The sequence below is a fragment of the Peromyscus leucopus genome, chromosome 17 (assembly GCF_004664715.2).
Source record: "Peromyscus leucopus breed LL Stock chromosome 17, UCI_PerLeu_2.1, whole genome shotgun sequence".
In the NCBI taxonomy this organism is placed as follows: domain Eukaryota; kingdom Metazoa; phylum Chordata; class Mammalia; order Rodentia; family Cricetidae; genus Peromyscus; species Peromyscus leucopus.
In genome coordinates, this window is record NC_051077.1 from 34,376,476 (window position 1) to 34,392,278 (window position 15,803).

At 37.1% G+C, this 15,803-nt stretch overlaps 1 long non-coding RNA gene across 1 annotated transcript in view; it reads right to left on the minus strand.

Moving 5' to 3' along the window:
- The window catches only part of LOC114699819, a 1,576,032-nt gene that overhangs the window by 537,760 nt on the left and 1,022,469 nt on the right, over positions 1-15,803 (minus strand). The gene's annotated exons all lie outside the window — the stretch shown is intronic.

The window sequence follows — 15,803 nt, forward strand, 5'->3', positions numbered from 1 at the left end:
CATAAGTTTAGCAGCATGGAGGATTCCACCCCACCCCACCCCACCCCACCCCACCCCACCTTCATCCCTCAAGCAAAAGCTTCCTGCTCTCTACCTAGCCTTATCTGGAGGATGTCTCTAGGCCCATATGTCTGACTTACCTCAAGGTTGATTCTTGACAAAGTTCCCTGCAAACGCTCTTCTCCTGATGACCCGCATGATAATTGGGCAAGTACTCTAGCCATTTGGTAGGGCGGAGCTTCCACTAATCCAGCTATATGATAGGAGTGTGCCACTTAATGCAAATTAGGGTTTGTCCACATGATTCCCCTATACTCTGGAATAAAGTTGAGCTGATTCACCAAAGTCTGTCTCCCGGAGGGCTATCTCCCACAGCCATCTGAACCTGTTACCTCTGCTCCCGCTGCCTTCATGGACCAATGTAGCTAATGATCCCAAGGAAGAAACAGAGCCACAACATTAAAGACATGGTTTTTACTAGGTGCCTGGGTAAAGATTTTTACTCTAAAAGTTCTGCAAGTGCATTACAGATTACTAATTAATATGTAATTTCTCTGTGTCTCTGTGTCTCTCTGTCTTTGTCTGGTGTGTGTGTGTGTGTGTGTGTGTGTGTGTGTGTGTCTGTCTGTCTGTCTGTCTGTCCGTCCTCTCTGCCTCTTCTTTGTTGTTGTTTTAATACAGGGTTTACATTACAGTTCAGTTGGACTGGCACTCACATTTTTTAATCTCAGGCTACCTAGAAAGCCAGTCTATTCTCCTTTCTTGGCCTCCCAAATATTGGGGTTACAGTCATGGATGATCACATGGCATCTGGCTTTTATTATGCAATTTCTATACCAGCCTCTATTATTTGTCTTTGCTTTAACATACCACACACTTGTGATGTGGCATTAAATATGGCTATAAGACCATGTCAAAAGTGAATAATTTTTTCTTTATACTGGGGTAGTTCAAAATGTGTCTTTCAAGAATAAGAGGATTGTCTAAAATTATCCAGGGCCCAGTAAAGAGCTCCTCAGTTGAAAGTAGGAGTATATCTGTATAGTAATGGTGTCTTTCCCTTGTCTGATAGTTCCTTTGTAAATTAGTTCTGTGTATGTGATTATAAGCCTGCAGAGAAGCCTTGGGAGTCTCAACATCTGTTGATAAAGAAGGACACCAAGGGGCAGAGAGTGTAAGTAATTCAGCTGGAAGTATTAATTAATGGGAGGACTGGGTCTAGACTGCAAAATCGTCTACACGTTCTTCTCTATGCCCACCTTACCATCTTACCATTGTGCTCCTGTGTCTGGTTATCCTAACACTGGTGCATCTGCTATGGTTTGCTTTTAGATCTATGTGTGTCATGTAAACCATCATCTGATTTCCTAACTTATTTAAAACTAACTTCAAATTCCACCATTAGAACACAGAAAGACCAAAGTTTTCCCACGTTATGAGACATTAACATTAAAATAATGTAAGTGTAGATCGCTAAATTTTGTAATAAGGAAACATTTTATTGAAGGCATGCCCATTTGGATGGCTCTCACTACAGCCGTAAGAAAAGAGGAGCAAGTGTTTAGATACCTTAAACAGACATATTCTTATTTTATATGTGTCATATGAATGTACCAATAAAATATTTTTTCTAGATTATTTAGAAACATTAATTTAAAGAATAATAATCTACAATGGTGTTGTCCAAAACAACAGTCAGCTGTGTGGGTGGCTGTTGAGCATTTGTAGTGTGTCTCATGGAGACCTGAGACACACTATGAATGTAAAATCCACACTGCATTCTGAGGATGTCATCAGAAAGAACACAGCCGAGGATGGTGACATGTCTCTAAGCCCAGCACTTGAGGTGCAGCAAGAGGAGACAGTTATACTTTTAAGACCATCCTGGGCTTCAGTGTATGACCCTGTCTCTGAAAACAAACAACAGGAGAATATAAAACACTTCAATAATAAATGTTATAGTGATAACATATTGGAATAATATTTTAGGTATCTTGACTTAAATAAGGTATATTACTGGTTCTCTAGAAAAAAAAAACAAATCTAATTACAAGAAAAATTAAAATTACACTTGTAGTCCCAGTATATTTCTATATAGCAGGGTGCTGCTCGAGAGAATACCAACAATATCTCTGCTAGTTTTTATCCTTGCCGAAAGAGGACAGGTTTATGAATGTGAATCAGTGGCCAGTGGCAGGGCATGTCTGTTTAAATGACAAATGATTGGTTAAAGAAAATACTGTGTCTGAATAAGGTCAAAAAATAGACAAATCAAGTGTGGTTCTTAGTGCCAGGGAAAATGTGTTCTTAGAGGTGGTGGATCTCTGGATGAGATTGGAAAAGAGGGTCCTCATCCAGGGGAAAGCAGCAGAAAGACACAACCAAGTGAAAATGAGAAGTGTGCTTTCTCTCTGAGTTGAGGAAAGATAATGCCTGATCAGAATTTACAGGCTTTTTCTGATTTCCTCATTAAATCTATATTAATCATATGTTGTCAAGTATAATATACATTTTAGGAAGGCATGTGATATAATTTTGATTAAATAAAAGAAATGTTTGTTAGCCACAAATGATTTTTTTATGTTTGTTTCTCTCCTCCAAGTTCAATTACCCTTTTATTTCTGCCAAATCACCCTGTATGAAACAGCTTTGAAAATCATTACGAATTCTCAATGTTACATGGCTCATTGCTCCACGCATTTGTCAACATTTCTGTGAGCAGAAAGATAACCTAAAGACATAAAAATTAACACATGTAAATTAATCACTCATTCTGGTTAGAGCTATGAAATCAATAAGAAAAATACATCCATTCCTAAACTTAAATTAAAAAAGACATACCCAGAAGTGGTGTAACTGATAATCTGGCTGGCTACAATGAGAACATGTGCAGCAACCATATGTCAAAAAGAACACCAGAAACATAATTCATAAGAGATGATTTGTTTTTAAATTTGGAATCAAAATGGTAGAGTGAAAGCCGTGTTTCTTTCTACTCAGAGTAGTCTAATTTATATAAAACACCAAAATAACGAAGTTGTTTCTGGGTTATTGGCCTCTTAATCTTGTATATTAATTCAGGTAATGCACCACTAGCAGGCTCTTCTATTTAATTATTTTTATTTATGTACCATTAAGCTCCATTTCCATTACTTTTGCAATATAAAAAAAGGACAGACTTGGGGTATCTGGGCAATACCAACAGCCTCATTTTTAATCCTCAGAAGACCTCTTTCTTGGTGGAGAATAAAAGTGACAATCCTTGACATTATTTAAAAGCAGTTTTTATTTCTTTAATTAGGAGTTTCAGGCAAGCTGTTCTACTTGAACTTTTAACATTTCCAGACACTCTGCCTCACTACCAGGTGACTCTTCCAAAGTTTGTGTTGAATACATTCTTGATTTGCAGGGAAGCTGCTTTCACGCCCTTTCATATTCTGCTATAATCCCTTGGTAATTACAAAGTCTCTCTCTGCAACAATAGGTAAATCCTGAAGGAATTCAGTAGTTATGCTTCACATGTGAAATTGTTCTTGGACATCTCATCTGAACTCACCCTCTAGGGACCCTCACTTAGGAAACAGTCCTGTTAGGAATGCCAAAACACAAGAACTCAAAGGTAGTAATGAAAATAACTCTGCACCATTGGAAAACACTGTTTGAATAAAGTAAGGTGCATCAAATTTCAATGAAATAACTCATTTAATAGTGCATGAATTCTAACTACAAAAGATCCATCCTTAACATAGTATATCCCAGGCTCTGTAACACTCCAAGGATAACCATGTCTTCCTCCAATGGGTGTTTAGCCATCAGGAATCTATACTTCCTTTCCTTTTTTCCCTTCTAATTATTTACATTCATTTCTTCTTTATTCCTTTGAGTTACTGACATTAAAAACCATAATAGAAACTCATTAGTGTGACTAAATCACAATTTGCAAAACAGTGTTTCTCTAATTACTCTGTTTGGCTATTTGCAATTTATCTTGTGACTAAGCATCAGTAATTGGTCATAATTATTGATCAAGGTTCAAACTTGACAATAGTTGCTTCTCTTTTCTTTTTCTTAGCCATAAATCACAAGGAAATCAACATTTCCAAGCACTTCAATACATTGTAATTTTGCAAAGTTTTAAGTCTTCTTTCTCCAGAACAATGGAAAACATCCTACTGAGTCTTCTCTAATGGCAAGCAGGACACATATCCTATAATCATCTTGAAAACTAATAAATGAGGTAACATAGGTAGGTGGTAAAAAAAAAAGTATATGATCTTTCCAAAATCAAGAGAGTGAAAGTCTAAACAATACACACACACACACACACACACACACACACACACACACACACACACACACACACCCCAAGCAGACTGGATTTTTAAAGATTTATTTATTTATGTATTATTATGTATTTGAGTACTCTATTTGCATGTATGTACACAGGACAGAAGAGGGAATCAGGCAGAAGATAACATTAGATCCCACTATAGATGGTTGTGAGACACCATGTGGCCGCTGTGACTTGAATTTAAGAACTCTGGAAGAGCAGCTAGTGCTCTTAACTGCTGAACCATCTCTCTAGCCTGCAGACTAAATTTTCTGAGAAACTGGTTAATACCCTTGACTATTCTGTTGTACATAACATCTATGCACTGAGCATTGACTGATACCACCATCTCTTGCTTCTTAACACCAGGGACTTCAGCTGTTTGACATTTCTACTCTTATTGCATATGCATACTGAAACCACACCTTATAGAGGAAAACAGGTAAATAGTTAGGGATAAATGTGACCCGGGGAACTCTGGACTCTGACGTGATTTGCTTCTGCTTCACTATGAACACTGAGATTTTTAATGTGATGATGCACTGAGCTGGCAATCTCGGGGGTCATTAAAGCATTAGAGATGTTCCAGTAATGCTAATAGGAAGAGGAAAATAGCAGACCATGAAGCCATATAGCAGTCAGAAAGGTAGCCTTTTGTCTTGTTTTGCTTTATTTGTGTTAGAGCCTAACCGTGAACTTCAGGAAAGTCCTCACATTTGCAGTCATTCTGCCTTTGCCTCTTGGCCTCTCTGCCTCTCCTGCTTCCTGCCTCTGCCTCCTTATTGTTGGTGACAAAGGTAAGACCTGGCAAGAGCTAGATTCTTTTGGTTCTTTGTCTGACTGAATTTTCTGGGCTATCGTGAAAGATTTATAAAAGAATCTTAAGACAAACTACAAGGTGGATGATGCTAACTAATTCTGGATGACTCATAGTAACCTAGCTATAGAGAAGATGCTTCACTATGAGCATTTATATATTCAACCCATTGGGCTTTTCAGTAAACCATTCAAGAGAAAGAAAAATGTACAAAACATTTGCCATTGGCAAATGCTTGTTAAATCTTCTAAAGCAACTTTTCTTTTACCCCCTGCCTCCAGAGCACTCAGTCCATCCTATAAATTGGTTGAGGTGGGTAAAAAATTAGCTCCTTAGGTCCTTGTAAACATTTCACTTTTATTTTTAGAAATAAGGGTGGAGATTATTTTTCAAAAAGTGCAGGTATGAGGAAAAATAATATTGAAAATCTCCTGTGAACAGTTTTATACTCCACCCCATCTGAGTGCCTACAGACTAAAATAAATTGGAAGAGAAACACAGGCCTTGTAGCTTCAGATACACAAAAGCTTCTTACAGCTGGAAATGAGGACAGTATTTCAGTCACAGTGCCTATTAGAACAGAGAAGAGATCTAGCCTATGCTCAGAGGAAAAAGTCACCCCATTGGAGTCTCTGGAAGCCAGCAAGCTTATGCTTCAGGTTTTGATCCTGGCTGTTATTGAACTCACACTAAAATGCACCCTGAGTCTTAATTGTAATTATTGGCTAGAAAACAAAGACTTTCTTTTCAGGGAAAAAAATGTTAATATACAGCAGTGGTTATTGAAATAAAAAAATTCAATCATATGTAAATAATATAATGTCTCTTAAAATGTCTTTGAATTTCAGTCTACAAATTCACTATTATTGCAATCATTAAGTCTCTTAAAACTAGCACTGAGAGATACCTCCATTTTACTAGAAGTACAGGGCACATATTTATCTGTTGTTGCTTTTTTTACAGAGAACTTGTTTTACTATCAATTTCTTTTTCAAATTAAAGAATAAAATGCAAAATATACATACACACATAAATATGTATATGTATATATATATATATACACACGTGTATATGTATATATGTATGTGTGTGCATATATTCATGAATCCATAGGTTCATACATTTGGGACAAGCTAAGGTCCCAATTGTGCATTAAAGCACAATGCAAGGATCCTTTGTCTTACTCCTATAAATATAAACTCTGATTTCACAAGGAAAATGTCTATAGGGGCATATTTTTTCACATATACATACTTTATAAAATATTTTTCTTCTAAATAAGCATATGAATGATGATAAAATGATACCTGATTATTTACTGCTCAGATTTATTGTAGATAATTTAAGAAACATAAATATTCTGAAGAACCAAACTTAAGTTTGAGCTTACAGTGTACGCCAAAGTTCATCCTCCCATTTTTCATGTTTATAAAGGCTTCTCATGGATCTCTGTAAAAGAGGATGCAGAATGATGCAAGAGCCAGAGTTGGCAGGTGACCCCAGGGAAACAGTATCTTCTAGACACAGCAAGGCAGAGGCACCTATGAACTCACAGAGACTGTGGCAAGATCCACAGGACCTACACAAGTTCAAGCCAGACAAAAATCCCCACACTGAAAAGGAGAAGTAGACATAAAGTCCTGCCCCTAACCAAGAAGCTATTTGTGATTGACACATGATGGGAAGGGGAAATTCAGTGACAATGGGGTATCTCCAGCTGTATCAATCACCCCCCAGAGCTACTCCATGCCCAGTAGTTGGAAAACACAAGACAGATTCTGTGCTTTGTGTGTGTGCTTTTGTTTTGTTTTCATATTTTCAGATTTATCAGGTTGTTTGTTTATCTTGATCGTTTTATCTATTGATTTCTTTTGTTTTCTGTATTTTTAGGTAGAGAGACAGATGAAAAATGGAGCATGAGTGAGGTCAGTAGAGAGGTAGATGCAGATATGGAGGAACTAGGGATGAGAAAGAGTGCATGTAAAAAAATTCTTTTTAAATAAAAAATGTAAGAAAATCTTCCATCACATCTTAGAAGCAAAATAACATTAATTTCTTTGTTTCTTTTTATAAAACTTAGTTCTCAATAACCTAGTGTTCTTATTGTATTTACTTTCTGTGCTTTTTCAAAGACATAGAATCAGTTTTGATTACAAACATCCATCCATCCCTTGTACTACTAATAATAATGAAAATAAATTTATTAATTGAGACATGTTATATCATACATATTAGGATGAGAAAATAATAGAATTGGATATAAATACCAAATATTTCATGTTAAGATGAAGAAAATAGGTCTTAAAGCAACAAAGTGACTTTTCAAAAGTTATTGGAAGAAAGGAGAAAAGCATAAAGAGATTTTGAATCACCATTACATGCTTTTACTGTGATATCAAACTTTCACTTAAAAGAACATCTTATAAATGCAGTGTATAATTTTTATCTCTAGGATATTTGTTGATCAAAGTATACTTCATCAAACAAATACTCTTTCATTGTGCCAAACTTCATGTGATTTGCTCTCTACAAGATTTTTTTTGCTGCAGACAAAGCCTTTTTTCAGATCTATTTGAAAGTGATTATCATTAACATTTACTGAAAAATACATGTTATTGCATAATACTATGCACAATTCCTCTTATATATTAGTAAGCATATACATTCCAACCTTGCTTTGCACAAAGTGTCACTGAAATCATTTGAGATATCATCAGGGTGAAAAGCCACTGATAACCCTGTAACTGCACTTCACATGGCCTCATGTGTAAAGAAAAATTTCTACTTCTTTGGCTGTTTTCCCCACAACCTCTGAAAAGAATTTATCTGCATAATATTTTTCATTTGAGTATCATTTGCCAATATTTCTGCTCATTATTTCTTGTGTCACGTGCCAGATTCACTACCAGGAAAGGGAGAAGCAGGTCTGGCTGGGGAAGTGAGAAAAACTTTCCCTACTGATGGGAATCTCTAGAGAAAAGCTCTACTGGTACAAATGAGACAGAGTCAAAGGGGAGATCCAGAGTTCCTGTGTTTTAAAGTGAAGTAAGGTTTCAGTGGAAAGCCAAAGACTGTGTGAAGAGCTAAGGGACTGAAAACTATTGAGTATTAGCTGGAAAGAGGGCCTAGAAGGGCAGCCAAGCAACCCCTTAAAGCAAATGACACTCTGGTGAAGCCTTTTCTTTTTCTTCAAGCAAGTTGATGGCGTGTTTGAGCCAATCAGAGACTCTGGATGGATCTCAGTGGAAACACAGAAGACAAAAACACTGGATTCAACTTAATGGTGGAGGAAGCAGATTAGGAAAGATAACCCACGCACAAATAGTGATTGAACTGGTCTGGGGCTAGTAGATAAATAACAATATTGGGGAACAAAAATGAAGTGGAAACTTGTAGCCAATTTTTTTTTTTTTTGGTATTAGTTTCTCATTGCTTCTGTAACAAGTTCAAAATTTAGGAAAACATATTTTGTTTGTCCTTCATGGTATGAGGCTAGAAGGAGTTGTAAGTATGTCTCTGGGGAAAAAAAAATTAAGAGGTTGACAGGGTTGTATGTCTATTCAAGAACAGAGTGAAATCTATTCCCATGCTTTCTCTGGCTTCAAAAGAATTCTGCCTCCCAGTATATGGCTTCTTTCTACTATGGAAGCAATGATCACGTGAATCTTTTCATTTCTCACCATTGTACATCTGACCTTTTTGCCTCTGTCTTTCACCTATAAGGACCTCTGTTATTACATGGAATCTAAGCAGATAATTTCACATGATATTTCCATCTCAAGAAGCCTATCTCAATCCCATCTGTAAAAACCAAACCACCAGGTATAGAAAATATGTTCCCATGTTCAAAGGAACCAGGAACTTTCTAGAGGGGAATGTCTCATTCTCTAGAGTATTAGATAAAATAATGGTGTCCTGAAAAGATTCTATATGAGATGCCAGTGAAATCACACACGTTGAGTAGGATATTTTCACACAGAACATATTTATTTGAAGATGGTGGGAGATGGATTGAGACAGAGAGAGACTCAGATGTCCTATATCCTTGCTTCCCTGATAATATACAATCTTCTGTGTAAGAAGATTGGTCTGGCATTCCTAGTCATTTTGCTTGTTACCAATAAATAATACCTTACTGCATAGCATTTCTATACCAACCCAGATTGTATTTCTGTGCCTACACAAATAATAAGCATAATTAAGATGACATAGCCAAATTCTTCATTATTTTCCTCTTTAAAGACAGTTTCCCTTATTTAAAGAGCAATCTTTTCACTATACATAAGGCTTGAGTGCTACCATACCTAGAAATCCTGCCTCCTCCTTAAATCAGCAAGGATTTTCATCACCTGTCTTGTTCACCTACAAACTCTATTTACAAAGTAGCCATCTCCTTCAGCATCTAAGTTCTAGGTATTCCATCAGACCATGATAAAGATGCAGTGGATTGAATACTTCCAAATTAGATTTGCACTAGACTCTTAGGGTGAACAGTCTCCAGGAAGGTGAAGGCATATATGAAAATGGATTAAAAGGAATTAACAGGGTGAATGTGGAATATAATTTATTAGCATTGGTAGGGGAAAAAAAGCCCTGCTTACTGAGTGCCTCATCAGATTCCATCATCAGAATTCACTCTGTCTACGACCTTGGGGTATCTGGCCCTGAAAGAGGCGTGTTTTATTCTGGGTACTTGACTCCCTTGAAACTGAGGAGGGGCCATGCACTCTCTCTCTCTCTCTCTCTCTTGAGGTGGTCAGTGGTCAGAGATTAGATGGCTGGTTCCATTCAAACCTCCCCACCTTCAACCCCGGGGCAGAACAGAGGACAACGATGGCTGTTGACTTTGTCCTGTATCCGTGAGTATATTTCTCCCCACTTTATATCTTAATAAATCCTTGATACCCTTTAAAAGACTCTCATGGATTTGATTAACAAGTGGTGCGCCCGTAGTGAGATCCCAAACACCTGGGCTGAGGCAAACTACACCACGGCAATGTGGGGAGAGCTTAATAAGCCTCACCAAAAATGGCCTGTTGGGCAAAGAACTGACCTTGCCTCAACTGCTGACAGTAAGAATACTCTCTGATCCGGATGAGCAGGACACAAGGAAAAACTGAGAAACAAACTCCATATGGAAAAGCTGAGAGATAACTGGCTTTGTTGGAAAAGGAATTACAGAATCCACATGTAGAGTGTGTGGATCCAGAGCTAAACTGATTCTAATTATATTACCCTCTAGGCAATCTCCATATAGGTATTATATTGTAGTGGCCATTTCTACCACATAAACAGAATAAAACTTAAAGACATACATGGAAAATATTTCTGATTTGATTTTAAAAGGAAAATTAAGACTTCATCAGTTGACAGGAATGGACCTAGCAGAAATTGTAGTACCTTTAACTAATGAGGAAATTTCCCCTTTATGGAAAGATAATGAATACTGGTAAAAAAGTTTGCCTTAATTTTTTTGGGAGAGATTAACAGCAGTTATCCCAAAAGTGAGAGAATTAAATTCAGAAAAAATAGTACTTGGCTCTTCTGCACATTGTATGGAGAACACCAGTCTTTGAAGTCCCTATGTTCCATAATGATGCAAATAAATCAGGAAAGACAGGATATAAATCAGGTTCAAATTCAAAGGCTGCGGCCTGATTCCAAAAAGTCAAATGCCTGTGAAATCCTATGCCACTTATACAATGACTTTACAGAACTTCTCAATATAGTTAGTGACTCTCAGCATAATAAAATTGTTTTAATACCTTCTAATTTATTTATAAAACAGAATTAAATATTTAACAACATCAGAAATAATCCATATATCATCCCTATACCTACCAATAGAAAATTGAAATTGATTGATTATTAATAGCAAATATGCTGGAGGCCTCAGAATTTCATTTAAAAAATGTCAATAGCAAAGGTTAAAAAAGGATTTTTCCATCACTTGGCAAATGCTGAACTTTGCCAAGACAGGATAGGACAGTCTTTCAAATTTTTCGGCTTCTGAAATTAGTCTGGTCAGATATTCTAGGCCTGTAGCCAATAGCGGTTGCCCCAATGTTGCAGGAAACATTGGGTGACTGCCCAGGTAGCCAGCTCTTTCTGTCATACTTTGCATGCTTGTTTGTACTCCCTGTTTACTCAGGTAATATTATTTTCCTTGTCAGATCTTTGATGGGGTTGAAGACTAGATAGTTATAGGTACAATCCTCTCATGTCTTAGCTAAGAGCATATCAGGTACAAGATTTAGATTCTTTAGGCTAGGACAGCTATTGGAATAAGCTCTGTAACTTGCCAATTACCTTTGGCCTGGACATTTAATATGTGTTTCCTCTTGATGTTGCTTTTGCTAGTTATAGTTCCATTTTTTATGTTATTGCTTTTTTTTTTTCTTCTAGACAATGCTTGCTAATTGTTCTTCTTGTATATAACTTTGTATAAGGTTTAGAACTTTCTCATTTAGACAAATAGGGGAAGTGTTGTGGGAATTCCCTCTGCCAATGACTTTGGCTTATCTGGCCCAATAGAGGCATGTTTTTTTCTGGGTATGTAACTGCTTAAAATTGAGGAGGGTGTGCATGCTATCTTTCTCTTGGGGTGATTGGAGACTGGAGGGCTGATTCTGTTCACCCCTGGGCAGAACAGAGGACAACAATAATTGATTACTTTGTCCTGTATCTGTGAGTGTATTTCTCCCCATTTTACATCTTAATAATTCCTAGGTACCCTTTAACAGACTCTCCTGGACTCACTTAAGAGTGTCTTGCTAAGGTTCAAGGATACTTCTATCCACTCTTATGTACCAAAATGGATATGCCCATATCTGCCATAAATCATAAACATGGTATGAATTTTAGCCAAGAATATTACCAAGTAGCCCTTATTAGATGTCTTAAACTAGCTATTAAATATTCTCTTGTCCAAAACTGATTTGAGGAGTATAAACGTTTACATAGGAACTGTTTCTCTAGCTATTTGAACCCGAGAGCTACATGGAGATGTGCTCTTATATAAAGATCTAAATCAAGTTAGAAAATAGCAATGATCATTTGAGAAAGTTATTTACTTTTTTTGTAAAGGTATATTTTTAAAAAATTCCTCAGTGCTTCCCAAGTAACAAATTTAACTAAACATCATGATTACATGAATAAACTTATAGAGGTATAACAACATGATGAGATTGGGGGTGGTACCCACAAACCTTCTCTTAGATGTTTCTTTACTACAATTTTATTTGATTTTTTTCACAGAAAATATACACTAGGTACGTATAATTTAAGAATATATTTTACTGAAAATAGATGCTTCTCTCATCCAATACATGCTGCTAAGTTTCTCCTCTCCCCACTCTTCCCAGCTCCCCTTCCTACCTCTCCCTTCCCCTAGATCCACTCCCCCTCCTTTTACTCTTCAGAAAAGAGCAAGCATCCAAGAGACAACAACCAAACATGATAACCAAACGCCTAATAAGACAAGAAGGTAAGAGCACTCATCTCAAGGCTGGACAAGGCAACTCAACAGGAGGAAAAGAATCCTAAGAGCAGGCAAGAGTCAGAGACACAGCCTCTCCTACTGATAGGAGTCCTACAAAACCACCAAGCGAATGGCTATAACATAGCTGGACATGGTGTAGACACTTGCAGGTGTTTCCTGCTTCAGTCTCTGTGAACCTGCTTAGTTGATTTAGTGGGCTATGTTCTCCTGGTGGCCTTCATCCCCTCTCACTCATACTTCAAGGGGAGAGACTGGGTGGAGACCTAAAATTTAGACTCTCTCTCTCTCTCTGCAAGTGGTCCTTTACAAGACCATTTCTTTTGCTTAGTGGTTTGTTTCCCAAATATGTCCACACACTCTTGGAATATTTCTTAAGATCCTTCCTCCTCAGTGACCTAGCCTAATTTTCCAGCTAATTGCATCCCCACCTGATCTTCAGGATTCTTCGTGACCTGATTTTTGCAACATTTGTCATTTCCTATTGTTTAAGTTTTGTCTATGCATTGGGAATTTTGGCTACAGCAGAATTTTCCTTTAAATGCAATAGTGTCATAAGGAAAGGTTTTCCCTAAAGTATCAGCTATTAAAAGCTATAATATAGATCTTATATATTTGGGACTCAACCTTACTGGAACTGTCTATTGATGTTTGAGAATTTGGGGCTTTTAAACAACAACTAATACTTTTATAGTCCCTGCTGTATGCCAAACACTGTACAATGACCAGGATGCAGCTGTGAGAGAATTGATATGTTTATAAATGAGGAAGATGTGGTCACTGCCATCCAGGAAAAAAAAAAAGTCCAAAAAGGACACAGATATGCAAATAGTTCTAATGCAGTGTGATAAGTGCTCTTACAAATGTATGAACTAGCTCCTTTGGGAACAGAGATAAAGGAGCAATTAATTCAGCCCTGAGAAATTCAGGGAGCTTCTGATAAGAGGTCACATTTCATCTGGGCCTTGAAAAAAAGGAACAGGACTTCATCAGGGAATTAAGGGCATTGAGATGATGGAGAAGTGAAGGGGAAGTGCATGGAAGATAGGAAGGATCAACATAAACAGCTCCAGGAAAGTCCATATCTGAGTCCCTGGAATATGATAAACTCCAGTAATTATTTTTGAATGAACTGCTACATAAAGGCATATTTACAAACTGAGTACAATTTTCATACCTCTTATATTTCAAAGTTGTGCATAGAAGGGTATACGAAGTAAACATAATTGTTACCAGTGGCAAAGGTTATTAGCCCAAGTTCCTCTGTGATGATTACCATGATGCTCATAGAGAGGCAGTCTTATTTCAAAATTTTCTTTTCTCTTTCTTAAAAGGAATGCAGGGCATAGTACTAAGGGATGAAAGCCTTGGTATTCCTTAGCTAGCACTTTCTTGCTTTGTTCTATACTGTCTGGCCACTGAAGGTCAATGTCCTGGAAATGTGTTCAGATGCTAAAGATTAAGGAATAGTAAATTATTTCAGATGGCCAAAATAGGAGCTAAAACATCCCCTGAGAAAGGTAGCCTATGGGATCTTGATGGTGGTGGACTTCAGATAATAAAGGAGATAATGTCTATAAAAGATTCAGAAGAAGCCAATGTCAGAACCCAAGATTCAGACCTTGTAGAACACGTTAAAAATGAAACATTATGAAATTTGAAAGAACTGAAAAGGGTTAAGTTCAATATAAGACACCAGATTTGTTAGTGATAAAACATGGAGAAATCATGCTGGTAATCACCCAGAAGTTTTGTCCCTACCAGGTAGTTTTCATTGTGCTAGGAGGTATTAGGCACAGGACTAGCAAAGACAATTATCAATAATACAAACATGTGAAATTTGTGAGCTACCAGTATAACTGGCCTGGCAGGAACTGTCCACTGCTGTAATAGTGGCTTGGACATCATGGAAGTAATCAGCCATTTCAGATTAAATTTAAGTCTTAATCCACAAGACAAAACCCATACCTGCTACAATTATCAGTCCATTAACCTATGGCTAGATAGATGATAGGTACTATGGAGAACCTACTACTAATATTCTGATAAATGGACATATAATTAAAATGATCCCTAATGACTCACCATTATATTCATAGATTATTGTTCTTTACAACCTTCAAAGCAGATGTTTCTACTTATAGTAGATGATAATTAATAGAGAGACCCACAATTGTCCAAGGTGCAGAGAATAAGGGACTGTGGTATTTTCTATCCAAATGGAATGCATCCCTATCCCTATCCCTATCCCTGTCCCTGTCCCTCTACATATACATATACATATACATATACATATACATATACATATACATATATACATATGTGTGCACACATTCCTCTAGGTTCAGGGATCATTGTAGTTAAGGGATGGAGACAATTTAAAAGCCAAAGGCAGTAGATGACCAAAAGAAAAAAGTATGTGCTCCTGGACACAGCAAGACAGTCACATACATGAACTTACAGCTGCTCTGACAGCATGCACAGCACCTTTGCAAGTTCAAGCCAGACAAAATGCCAGCATGCACATGGAGGTGAGCATGGTTCAGTCTATAACTTTGGGGCTTTTGGAAACTGCTAGTGGCAAGGAGAGGGAGAAACAGTTTTCTTGACGAGTGTGGCTCCTGGTAAGTCAGCCATGTTTCACCAGAAGATCAGACATCCAAGTAAGTACTTGAGGAACACAAATTGGTCTTGATTTCTTTTATTAATTATTGTTACACACAAATTCTTAAATATGACCAGCTTAGACTATATAATGTTACTTGTATGTATGTTTTCATAGCTGACAATTTTGTATTTGGTAAGTAATTTGTGGGCTTTTCCTTAGAGAAGATTATTTTTCCCAATCCCAACATTCATTGCTCTAAGGTTTTTGTAATTCTTTGTGTAGGGTTGAAACTTCATGGCTTTCTCCTGTCCATTTTACTATGTCTATTGTTGTTCCTGTTCAGCTCATGTTTAGTTAGTTTTGTTGGCGAGACTTTATGGATGTAGCTTCTGAAGATACTTACTAGAAGACACAATCACACAGCAAACTCTCTTGTCTTTTGTTTCTTACAATTTTTCTTCCACCTGTGTGTAGTGTTCCTTGAGCCTTAGGTTGGGAGTTTTGTACATGTATTCTTTGGGACTGGGCTCCAGAACTCTATGGGTTTTGT